Source organism: Papaver somniferum, chromosome 1, assembly GCF_003573695.1.
Source record: "Papaver somniferum cultivar HN1 chromosome 1, ASM357369v1, whole genome shotgun sequence".
In the NCBI taxonomy this organism is placed as follows: Eukaryota; Viridiplantae; Streptophyta; class Magnoliopsida; order Ranunculales; family Papaveraceae; genus Papaver; species Papaver somniferum.
The window spans coordinates 19,329,487-19,340,684 of NC_039358.1; positions in this window are offsets into that span (position 1 = coordinate 19,329,487).

The window sequence follows — 11,198 nt, forward strand, 5'->3', positions numbered from 1 at the left end:
ATGAACCAATTGATAAACCAGACTTATATTCCCGAAGAACAACCTAGAATTATCAATCACCTCACAATAAACTAAATCGACTAGCGAAACAAGTGCTTGTGGAATCACAAACGATGAGACAAAGTGTTTTTGATTACTTTTATATCTTGTCTATCGGAGATATAAAATCTCGAGCCAATTATTTCAATTGTACTCAACACGATGGAAACAGTAAGGTCAGATCACACAACCACAAAGATAATAGTTGGGTCTAGCTTCAGAATCCCAAGGTTAAAGGAGAATCGACTCTAGTTATGCAACTAGTAAAACATAGGAGGTGTGGGGATTAGGTTTCCTAGTTGCTAGAGTTCTCCTTTATATAGTTTTCAAATCAGGGTTTGCAATCCAAGTTACCTTGGTAACAAAACATTCAATATTCACCGTTAGATGAAAAACCTGATTCAACCAAGCTAATATCTTTTAACCGTTAGATCGAACTTAGCTTGTTACACACAAATGAAATGTACCCTCATTTAGGTTTATGTAACCGTACCCAAACGTGTACACCATGTTGGTTCACAAATAGTTAACCGAGGTTAGCTATATGATTACTCCCATATCAACCTTATTCATCTCAACCATAACTACTTCAAATGACTCAAATGAAACTAGTTAAAGAGTTGTTCAATTGTTATAGAAAACACAATTGAAACCAAACCGGTTTGATTCACTTGAATCAATCATGAACATTATAGCCACGGTTTGCAAAGATTACATTCCTTATGATTTAAATGTTTAAGTCCATGACCGATTTAACAAAGTAACTGATAAGTGCATAATTCATATGATCTTAATGTCCATTCCAGACTTGTTTTAGCTATTATTCTTGCATGTATTCGTATTGTTACTATTGTTTTCTCTTATTTGCCTCTATTAGGTGAATCATCCAAAAAGGATATACGAAGTACTGAAAAGAGTTTTGAAGATAAGTATTCCAAGTATCCAAGTGCCCAAGTTCAAGAGAAGTGGAAGAAGTGCGACGAAAAGGAGCAAAAACACATAATCAAAAGAAGGGCCAAATACAGATCTTAACTCATTCAAATTAAGGATTTCTAATCATTATCTTTAAGAGAATTTAAAGATAAAAATAATGCAAAAATAATGAGGTCATTTCGAGTTCGGATGAAGAAGTTGTGACCAAAACAAGCTTCTATTGAATACCAAGACAGTGAAGTCCGCGAACTAGGTTCGCATACCGGGTTCGTAGACTTAATTCCAAAAATTTCTGCTGGATTTTGAAGTTTTCGGACTGGGTTCGTGCACTTAGCAAATGGGAAACGTGCATTCACACCTTGGAAGACCTGAGCGCACGTTTGGATTCGTTACTTCGTTATTTCGGGTCGGGTTCTTGAACCAAACTAAATACGTGAAGACCAAGCAATATAAACCTATAAAAAGGTGTTAGGTTATGTAAAATGATATCATTAGGTCACGAAATTGTTAGGGTTTGGAGAGAAGAAACATCACACGAAGCGATTATCAATCGTAACATTATCTCTTTACTTTTCTCATATGTATATCATGGATGTTTCTACATCCATGGGTAGCTAAACACCTATTGATTGAGGAGAATTCTAAGTTGTAAACAAGATTTGAGTTATTATATTAATCTACTTTGAAGTTCTTCATATGATTATCATTTGTTTATACTAATTAATATTTATGATTGATTGATAGATTGTTTAGGTGGCCAACTAAATTAATTTGTTGATTCAATCTATTGCTAGTATTGAGTTAGGAGATAAGTAATCGTCGAACAACTTGTACACAAGTAGAGAACACAAAACCTTGCAGAGGGATTCTGTGGAGCGATTGTGTGTATAAACAACACTAAAAAGTGGACCTTGATCTAAGAGTCTAACTAGTAGGATCAACCTATAAATTCACAAAAGATAAAGCATTCGACTAAATTACACCTTGAGTGATCTACTACTAGGTGGTTTGGGGTGAATAGAATTTGGTAGGCGAGAACTTCTGTATCCAGTGGTATAAGGAATTTAGGGGATAACATTGATCTAGATGTTATTCTACGGTTATTGATAATCTGTGATTAACGACAAGTAGGCAATTATAATAACTCATTGACGGTTTATATACGAAGAAGGATTCCTCGATCATCTCTCTCTATTCATTACAATACAATATTTTTTGCTTCGATTATTTACTTTACTCACAATCTAAAACAAAACCCCCCTTTGTGACACTTTGACAACTAAAACTCACTTTTCTTCGTGGGAACGATCCTTACTTCCATTATATTACCAGTTAATTGTGTGGAAATAAGATTATTAATTTGATTGCACTTACGACAGCCATCAAATTTTGGCGCTGCTGCCGGGGAGCAGTCGGTAGCTTTAGTTGTTATTTTTTAGTTTTATTATTGTTTTTAGAATTTCTTGTTAGTTTATAATTTCGTTTTGCTAGATTTTTATTTTCAGGTACTTAATCTCTGGCACCTAAAGACTGGGAATACCAGAGGTGCGGAATCCAAACTCGTAGGGGAATGGTGTTACGAGCACATCCACAGTCGCAAGAAGAACCTTCTACTTTAACAATGGTAGGCAGTACAAATAATCCACCACCTCCACCTGCGGAGAGGAAGTTAGGAGAGTTGACATCTCCATGCTTAGATTCGCAACCATTGTGCATTAGAATCAGTAACCCAGTGGAGATGAAGTTGAGCTTACTTCATCATCTTACAAAGTTCAAGGGACTTCCAGGTGAAGATCCGAATCGTCATCTTCGAAAATTTCAATAGAAGATGACAAGTCTTAGGCAAAGTACCGAAGACAGTGATACAACATTGTTGCAAGCCTTCCAATTCTCTTTAATAGATTCAGCAGAAGAATGGTTGTATTAGCTTCCTCCGGGAGTATTACAACATGGAGTGAGATGAAAAAGCTATTTTTAGAGAAGTATTTTCCTGCTTCTAAGGTAGCATCCGTTCGTAAGGAGATTAGTGGTGTTCTTCAGATTACTGGGGAGTCTCTCTATGAATACTGAGATAGGTACAAAAATTTAGTGGCAAGTTTCCCTCACCATAACATATCTTCAGCACTCATCATTCAATACTTTTATGAAGTATTACTCCAGAGCAAAGGAACTTGATTGATGCAGCTGCTGGTGGTTCACTTACTGAGAAGACAATCTCGCATGTGACTAGTTTGATCGAGAGTATGGCTTAGAATGCTCAAAAATTTTACACCATACATGACTCAAATGTCAGAAGAGTTAGCAATATGGAAGAAACTTCACAATCAGAGCAACGAATGAACAACATAGAGAAGGTAGTTCAACAGATAGCTTCTGCAGTTATTCCTACATATGAAGATGATGCTGAGGTGAATGCTATATTTCCCAATCAAAGGCAAAGGTATAATCCATACTCAAATACTTATAATCATGGTTGGAAAGATCACCCAAATTTTAGTTATGGAAATAAGCAAGCTGCAACTCCTAATCCATATGGGAGACAAGGTGGTTTCCAGCAAAAATTCCAACCAAAACAAAAACCTCCAACTGAAGAATCAAAGATTGACATGCTCATATCCATGTTCCAACAAAGTCAACATAAATTTGATCAGAATCAGTTGAAAACTGATAACGCTATTAGAGATTTACAAACTCAGATGGGGCAAATGGCGACAGATATGAATCAAATGAAAGCGCAAGCTTCAACAAAGTTTCCATCATAACCTTTTGTGAATCCAAGAGAGCACATTAATGCAGTAACTATAAGAAGTGGGAGACAAACTGAGGAGCCAAATCAACAAAAAGAGGTTAGTAACGACATCGAAAAGGAAGTAGAAGAGGAAACTATTCCAGAGGAAAATCCAACCTCTAACGTCCAACCTAAGGACACAGTTCTCACTTTTACCATACCACCTCCTTTCCCTAGTCGTTTTGTCAAGTAGAAGAAGCAAGCTCAAGACAAGGACATCATGGATATTTTCAGCAAGATACACATCAACATTCCATTTATTAAGGCCATTAAAATCGTACCCAGGTATGCCAAGGTTTTGAAGGATTTGTGTACAAGGAAGGATAGGTTGATTGCTAATGAGATTACTCAAGTGGGCGAAAGTGTTACAACTATGTCACTAAAGAAGATGCCTACAAAGTGTGAAGATCCTAGCGGCTTCACAGTTCCCGTTACCATTGGTAACCGAAGATTCGAGCGTGCTTTGCTTGATTTGGGAGCTTCCATAGGTGTTATGTCAGCCGATGTTTATGATTCTTTGAATCTCATACCTTTAAAAGAGGCAAAGATTACTATTCAATTAGCTAACAAGTCTAATATATATCCTAAGGGAGTCGTGTAGGATGTGTTAGTTCAAGTGAATCAGTTAATCTTTCCGGTTGATTTCTACATTGTGGATATGCACAGTGGAGATAATTGTTCATCTACTTCATTACCTCTTGGGAGACCATTCATGAAGACTGCAAAGATGAAGATTGATGTTGATAGTGGTGCACTCACTATGGAATTTAATAAAGAGATCATAAGGTTCAATATTTTTGAAACCATGCGTTATCCTAGTGATGTTCACTCTGATTTCTCTATTGATGTTATTGGTTCGTTAGCACAACAAATGTTTGATTTGAATGCTGAAGATGAACTTGGAGTTGTGTTACGAAACAATATTAATTTGGACGTTCACAGGCAACTGAACTTGGACGTTAACTTAGCCAAAGAGCTAGTGGAGATGTGTGGTGCCTTAACAACACTACCAGAAGCAAAAACGGGTAATGTTTCTATATTTCGTTACCCATAACTAATGAGGTTCCTTTACCTTCTATTGTGCAGGCACCGAAACTAGAATTGAAGCCGCTTCCAGATCACTTAAAGTATGCGTACTTAGGTGATAAAGAAGAACTTCCGGTGATTATTGCAAAGAACCTCATCCCAATACAAGAATAACGTCTACTTAGGGTTCCGAAAGAGCACAAAACGACTACTGGTTGGACAATTGCTGATATCAAAGGCATTAGTCCATCCACGTGCATGCATATAATCCTAATGAAAGATGATTTTAAGCATGTACGTGATACTCATCGTAGGCTTAACCCCCCAGTGATGGAGGTCGTGAAGAAAAATATCCTCAAATTACAAAGTGTGGAGGTGATTTACCTAATCTCTGACAGCAAATGGGTTAGCCCGGTACAGGTGGTGCCTAAGAAATCAGGAGTCACTGTTGTTAGAAATCAAGATGATGAACTCGTTCCTACAAGAGTTCAAACATGATGGAGAGTGTGCATAGACTACAGAAAGCTTAATGCCGCAACCCGAAAGGATCACTTTCCTTTGCCTTTCATTGATCAGATGTTAGAGAGGTTAGCAGGACATTCACATTATTGCTTTTTGGACGGTTATTTAGGATACAATCAGATTGTTATTGCACCGTAAGATCAATAGAAGACTACTTTCGCTTGTCCTTTTGGTACGTTTGCCTATAGACGAATGCCGTTTGGTCTTTGCAATGCACCTGCCACTTTTCAGAGGTGTATGGTTAGTATATTTTCTGACTACGTGGAACGCATAATTAAGGTATTTATGGATGATTTTAGTATTTATGGTGATTCATTTGATATTTTTTTTACAAAATCTTGAACTTGTGCTTAAAAGATGCATATACACTAATCTTGTTTTAAATTGGGAGAAATGTCACTTTATGGTAAACCATGGAATAGTGCTCGGTCATATTGTGTCCTCTCGAGGGATTGAAGTTGACAAAGCAAAGATAGACTTAATGAGAAACTTACAATATCCCACTTCGGTGAGGGAAATTCGTTCTTTTCTTGGTCATGCAGGTTTTTACAGGCGGTTTATCAAGGATTTCTCCAAAATATCAATGTCGATGTGCAAATTATTGCAAAAAAAGGTTATTTTTTTACTTCAACGAGGATTGCAAGGATGCCTTTGATAAATTGAAAGAATCGTTGACAATTGCACCAATTATCAAGTCACCAGACTAGAGTTTGCCATTTGAATTAATGTGTGATGCAAGTGTCTATGCAGTTGGAGCCGTTTTGGGTCAAAGAGTAGACAAGCTGTCTCATGTGATTTATTATGCATCTAGGACCCTAAACGATGCAGAAATCAACTATTCTACCACCGAGAAAGAATTTTTGGCTATAGTGTTTGCACTTGAAAAATTTAGATCCTATTTGGTTGGTTCAAAAGTGGTTGTGTATTCCGATCACGCAGAACTTAGGTACCTACTAAAGAAGAAAGAAGCAAAGCCAAGACTTATACGGTGGATACTACTACTGCAAGAATTTTATTATGAAATCAAGGATAAAAGAGGTGTTGAAAATACTGTTGCAGATCATCTCAACAGACTTGTTGTTTCCGAAGAAGAACTTCCTTTACAAGATCGTTTTCCAGACACAACTTTTCTCAAATGAAGATTCAACACCTTGGTACACGGATATAGTGAACTACTTGGTTACAAGACAAGTACCTAGTACAATGTCTAATTTTCAAAAGCTTAAGCTTAAGAAAATAACCAAACAGTATGTGTGGGATGAGCCCTACTTGTGGAAATACGGTTCTGATCAAATCATCCGCAGGTGCGTACCTAATTCTGAATTTCAATCTATTCTTACTTTTGTCATACTTATGCATGTGGTGGCCACTTTGGTTCTAAACGTACCGCTTTCAAAGTACTTGAAAGTGTATTTTATCGGCCTACCCTATTTGAGGACGCATATATTTTTTGCAAATCTTGTGATAGATGTCAAAGAACGGGCAATCTAGGTGCTCGAAATAAAATTCCACCCACACCAATTCTTGTTGTTGAAGTATTTGATGTGTGGGGAATTGACTTTATGGGTCGTTTTGTCAATTCTAACGGAAAAAATTATATACTTCTTGTTGTGGATTATGTTTCTAAATGGGTGGAAGCTAAATCCACCCCTACTAATGATTCTCAAGTTGTTTGTGAGTTTGTGAAGGAATATATTTTCTCTAGGCATGGTACACCAAGAGTGGTTATCAGTAATGGAGGCTCACATTTTTAGAAATCCTTCCATGCTCTACTCAAGAAGTACAACATAACACACAAGGTTGGTACACCGTATCACCCACAAACTAGTGGTCAAGCCGAAATCTCAAACCGTGAGATTAAATCCATTCTTGAGAAAACCGTAAAAACTACACAGAAAGATTGGAGTTATAGGCTTAATGATGCATTATGGGCATATAGAACGGCGTACAAAACACCGATTGGTATGTCTCCATATCGGTTGGTTTATGGCAAAGTTTGTCATCTTCCGGTTGAACTTGAACACAAGGAATATTGGGCGATAAAGATGTGCAACATGGATTATGACAATGCGGGGAAACAAAGGAAGTTACAACTCAATGAGCTAGAGGAGATACGTAATGATGCTTACGAGAGTTCTCGTATTTACAAGGAAAAGACGAAACTTTTCCATGACAAGATGATTTCTCGAAAGAATTTTGTTGTGGGGCAAAAAGTTCTTTTGTTTTATTCTCATCTTAAACTGTTTCCTAGTAAGCTAAGGTCCAGATGGATTGGACCATATGTTGTTTCTAATGTTTATTCTCATGGCGCAGTTGAAATTTCTAGTCTTAGAGATGGAACAAATTTAAAGGTGAACGGCCATAGATTGAAGCCATATTATGAAAGCATAGCTTATGTGGATATGGATGTGCAAGGATTTCATGATTATCTCCCTCTGGATGAGTAATTAAAAGGATGCGAAGTCGGGTTGAGGACATTAAACTAAGCGCTAAATGGGAGGCAACCCATCGATTTTGTATCTCCATCCCTTTTATTTTTAATTTTCTTAGTTTTGAATATCATATCTTGCATTCCCATCTTAGATTTTACAAGTCCTATGTCTATAATGGAAGTTTTGACGAATTCTCGTCAGAAAATTCTGATTGCGCACTTTTCATGAAAATAGCTCTCGAGACTTCATACGAAGTCCTATTTGAGTGGTTGACCCCAAATTTTAAAGAGGATAGACTCACCATTCTTTTCCAAAAAGAAAATCTGAATTCAGAGTCTGTTAAGTTGGACCGATTGGCCTGGACATTTGAGTTTCGGTATTTTTCCAGAACTTTTTCAGATTGCATGTCAGTCAGCCCGAAGGCCATAAAAGTCAGACCATTTATCGAAACATTGGCCCTTTTGACACGTTATATAAAAGACGTAGGCGAACAACTTTCGTTTAAGATGTTTTTCCTAGTTCCCTAAGCATTGGTACAGTTTTTGAGTTTTTCAGAGCTGTTATGTCAGAAATCAGAATTTTCGGTTTTGAACATTGAGGACAATGTTGAGTTTAAGTGTGGGGGAGCATTTAGTATCTACTATTTGCATATACACATATTAATAATACTCTTTGATTTCTTCCATTCTTGTGACTTCATCTTTTGGAGTTAATTATGAGCTATTTAGAATGACACTCTAAACCTTTTTAAGGTTGAAATAGTTCTTACGGCTATAGATTGAGTTCCACTTTATCAATTCCACAATCCTTAAATATATACCTTCATAATTCAATGAGAAACTAAGCTATGGTAGCCGTTTGATAGAGTCATCCTCTCAATTAATCATTACTGAATCACTTTCTTTTTATTTTTGCAGTTTTATGTTTCTGTAAAGTGATTTGGTGGGATCCTGATACTGCCATGGATGTTGTAGCAAGGTAATCATTGGTTGAGTTTATATAAAATCCCCATAATACAATTTCCTTACACTCGTGAAGAGTAAAGAGTTAGCCGAAAAATAAAAAAAAATAGAAAAAGAAAAGAAAAGAAAATTATATATAAGGCTCCTCTTCATTTATCGACACTAATAAATGATAGGTCCGGAATCGCGGATAATCATAGTCGATGAAAACAAAAACCATATCATCATTATATAGCAAGTCAAAGAGACTATTGATGAGGTTCTTGACACTTTGATAGCGGTATGTGTGAAACATTGTCCCTGCCTTCGTCGCTTAAGCAAGCGTGGAATGCAGGATCCAAGGAAACTATCATGTACTTGCTGAAAAGGAACATGCACTTAGAGTATCTAATCATGTGGTCGAGTTAAACTCTCAACTAGTGCGCTATAAATATATATCCTTTGACGATATTCATACAAGTATTGTGGGTAACATCTTTCACTTAAGTCAACATTTGCACACATCACTTTTTTATTTCCATTTTCTTATCTATCCATGTGATTTCAGTATGCGAGTGTTGTGACAAACGTTGCAACAAGTACGATGACTATCTTAGTATATTTTTGCAATCAGGTTGAATGACACACGTAAGTAATTGCTTATGTGTGATGATTGGAATGTATGTGAGATTCTCGTAGATAAAGAACATATGCAATCTAATTATTTGGCTTTCTACTTTGTGTCTATCCTTAGAGGTTCTTCCAAGGCGAGAAATTGGAGTAGGTTTTGTGGGTATACCTCTTGTAAGCCCTCACGATACTATAACTCATCCACTAGGGACACCTAAGGGTTTAAAGGCCTGTTATTCATGTTAAGAGTAACCGTATCCTCACGACATGGAGTTGTTGTATTTAGGATTAGTTAATTTAATTTTCTAGAGGACTAGCAAAAGCTAAGTGTGGGGGAATTTGATAAGTGCATAATTCATATGATCTTAGTGTCCATTCCATACTTGTTTTAGCTATTATTTTTGAATGTATTCATATTATTACTCTTGTTTTCTCTTATTTGCCTCTATTAGGTGAATCATCCAAAAAGGAGCTACAAAGTGCTGAAAAGAGCTTTGAAGAGAAGTATTCCAAGTATCCAAGTGCCCAAGTCCAAAAGAAGTGGAAGAAGTGCGACGAAAAAGAGCAAAACACACATAATCAAGAGAAGGGCCAAAGACAGATCTTAACTCATTCAAATTAAGGATTTCTCATCATCATCTTGAAGAGAATTGAAAGATAAAAAGAATGAGGTCATTCCGAGTTCGGATGAAGAAGTTGTGGCCAAAACAAGCTTCTATTGAATACCAAGACAGTGAAGTCCGCGAACTAGGTTCGCATACCGGGTTCGTAGACTTAATTCCGAAAATTTCTGCTGGATTTTGAAATTCGCGGACTGGGTTCACGCACTTAGCAAATGGGAAACGTGTATTCACACCTTGGAAGACCTAAGGGCACGTTTGGATTCGTTACTTCGTTATTTCGGGTCGGGTTCTTGAACCAAACTAAATACGTGAAGACCAAAAAATGTAAACCTATAAAAAGGTGTTAGGTTATGTAAAATGATATCATTAGGTCACGAAATTGTTAGGGTTTGGAGAGAAGAAACATCACACGGAGCGATTATCAATCGTAACGTTATCTCTTTACTTTTCTCATATGTATATCATGGATGTTTCTACATCCATGAGTAGCTAAACACCTATTGATTGAGGAGAATTCTAAGTTGTAAACAAGATTTGAGTTATTATATTAATCTACTTTGAAGTTCTTCATATGATTATCATTTGTTTATACTAATTAATATTTATGATTGATTGATAGATTGTTTAGGTGGCCAACTAAATTGATTTTTTGATTCAATCTATTGCTAGTATCGAGTTAGGAGATAAGTAATCGTCAAATTACTTGTACACAAGTAGAGAACACAAAACCTTGCAGAGGGATTCTGTGGAGCGATTGTATGTATAAACGACACTAAAAAGTGGACCTTGATCTAAGAGTCTAACTAGTAGGATCAACCTATAAATTCAAAAAAGATAAAGAATTCGACTAAATTACACCTTGAGTGATCTACTACTAGGTGGTTTGGGGTGAATAGAATCTGGTAGGCGAAAACTTCCGTATCCAGTGGTATAAGGAATTTAGGGGATAACACTGATCTAGCTGTTATTCTACGGTTGGTGATAATCTATGATTAACGACAAGTAGGCAATTATAATAACTCATTGACGGTTTATATGCGAAGAAGGATTCCTCGATCATATCTCTCTCTATTGATTACAATACAATTTTATTTGCTTTGATTATTTACTTTGCTCACAATCTAAAACAAAACTCCCCCTTTGTGACATTTTGAAAAAATGGAATAAAAGGGTAGATTTGACAATAAAATGTTTAAATATATCTTCATTTGTTAAATTACTAACAACATAAAAAAAATCTCAAGATTTGATTTGATAAAAAAAA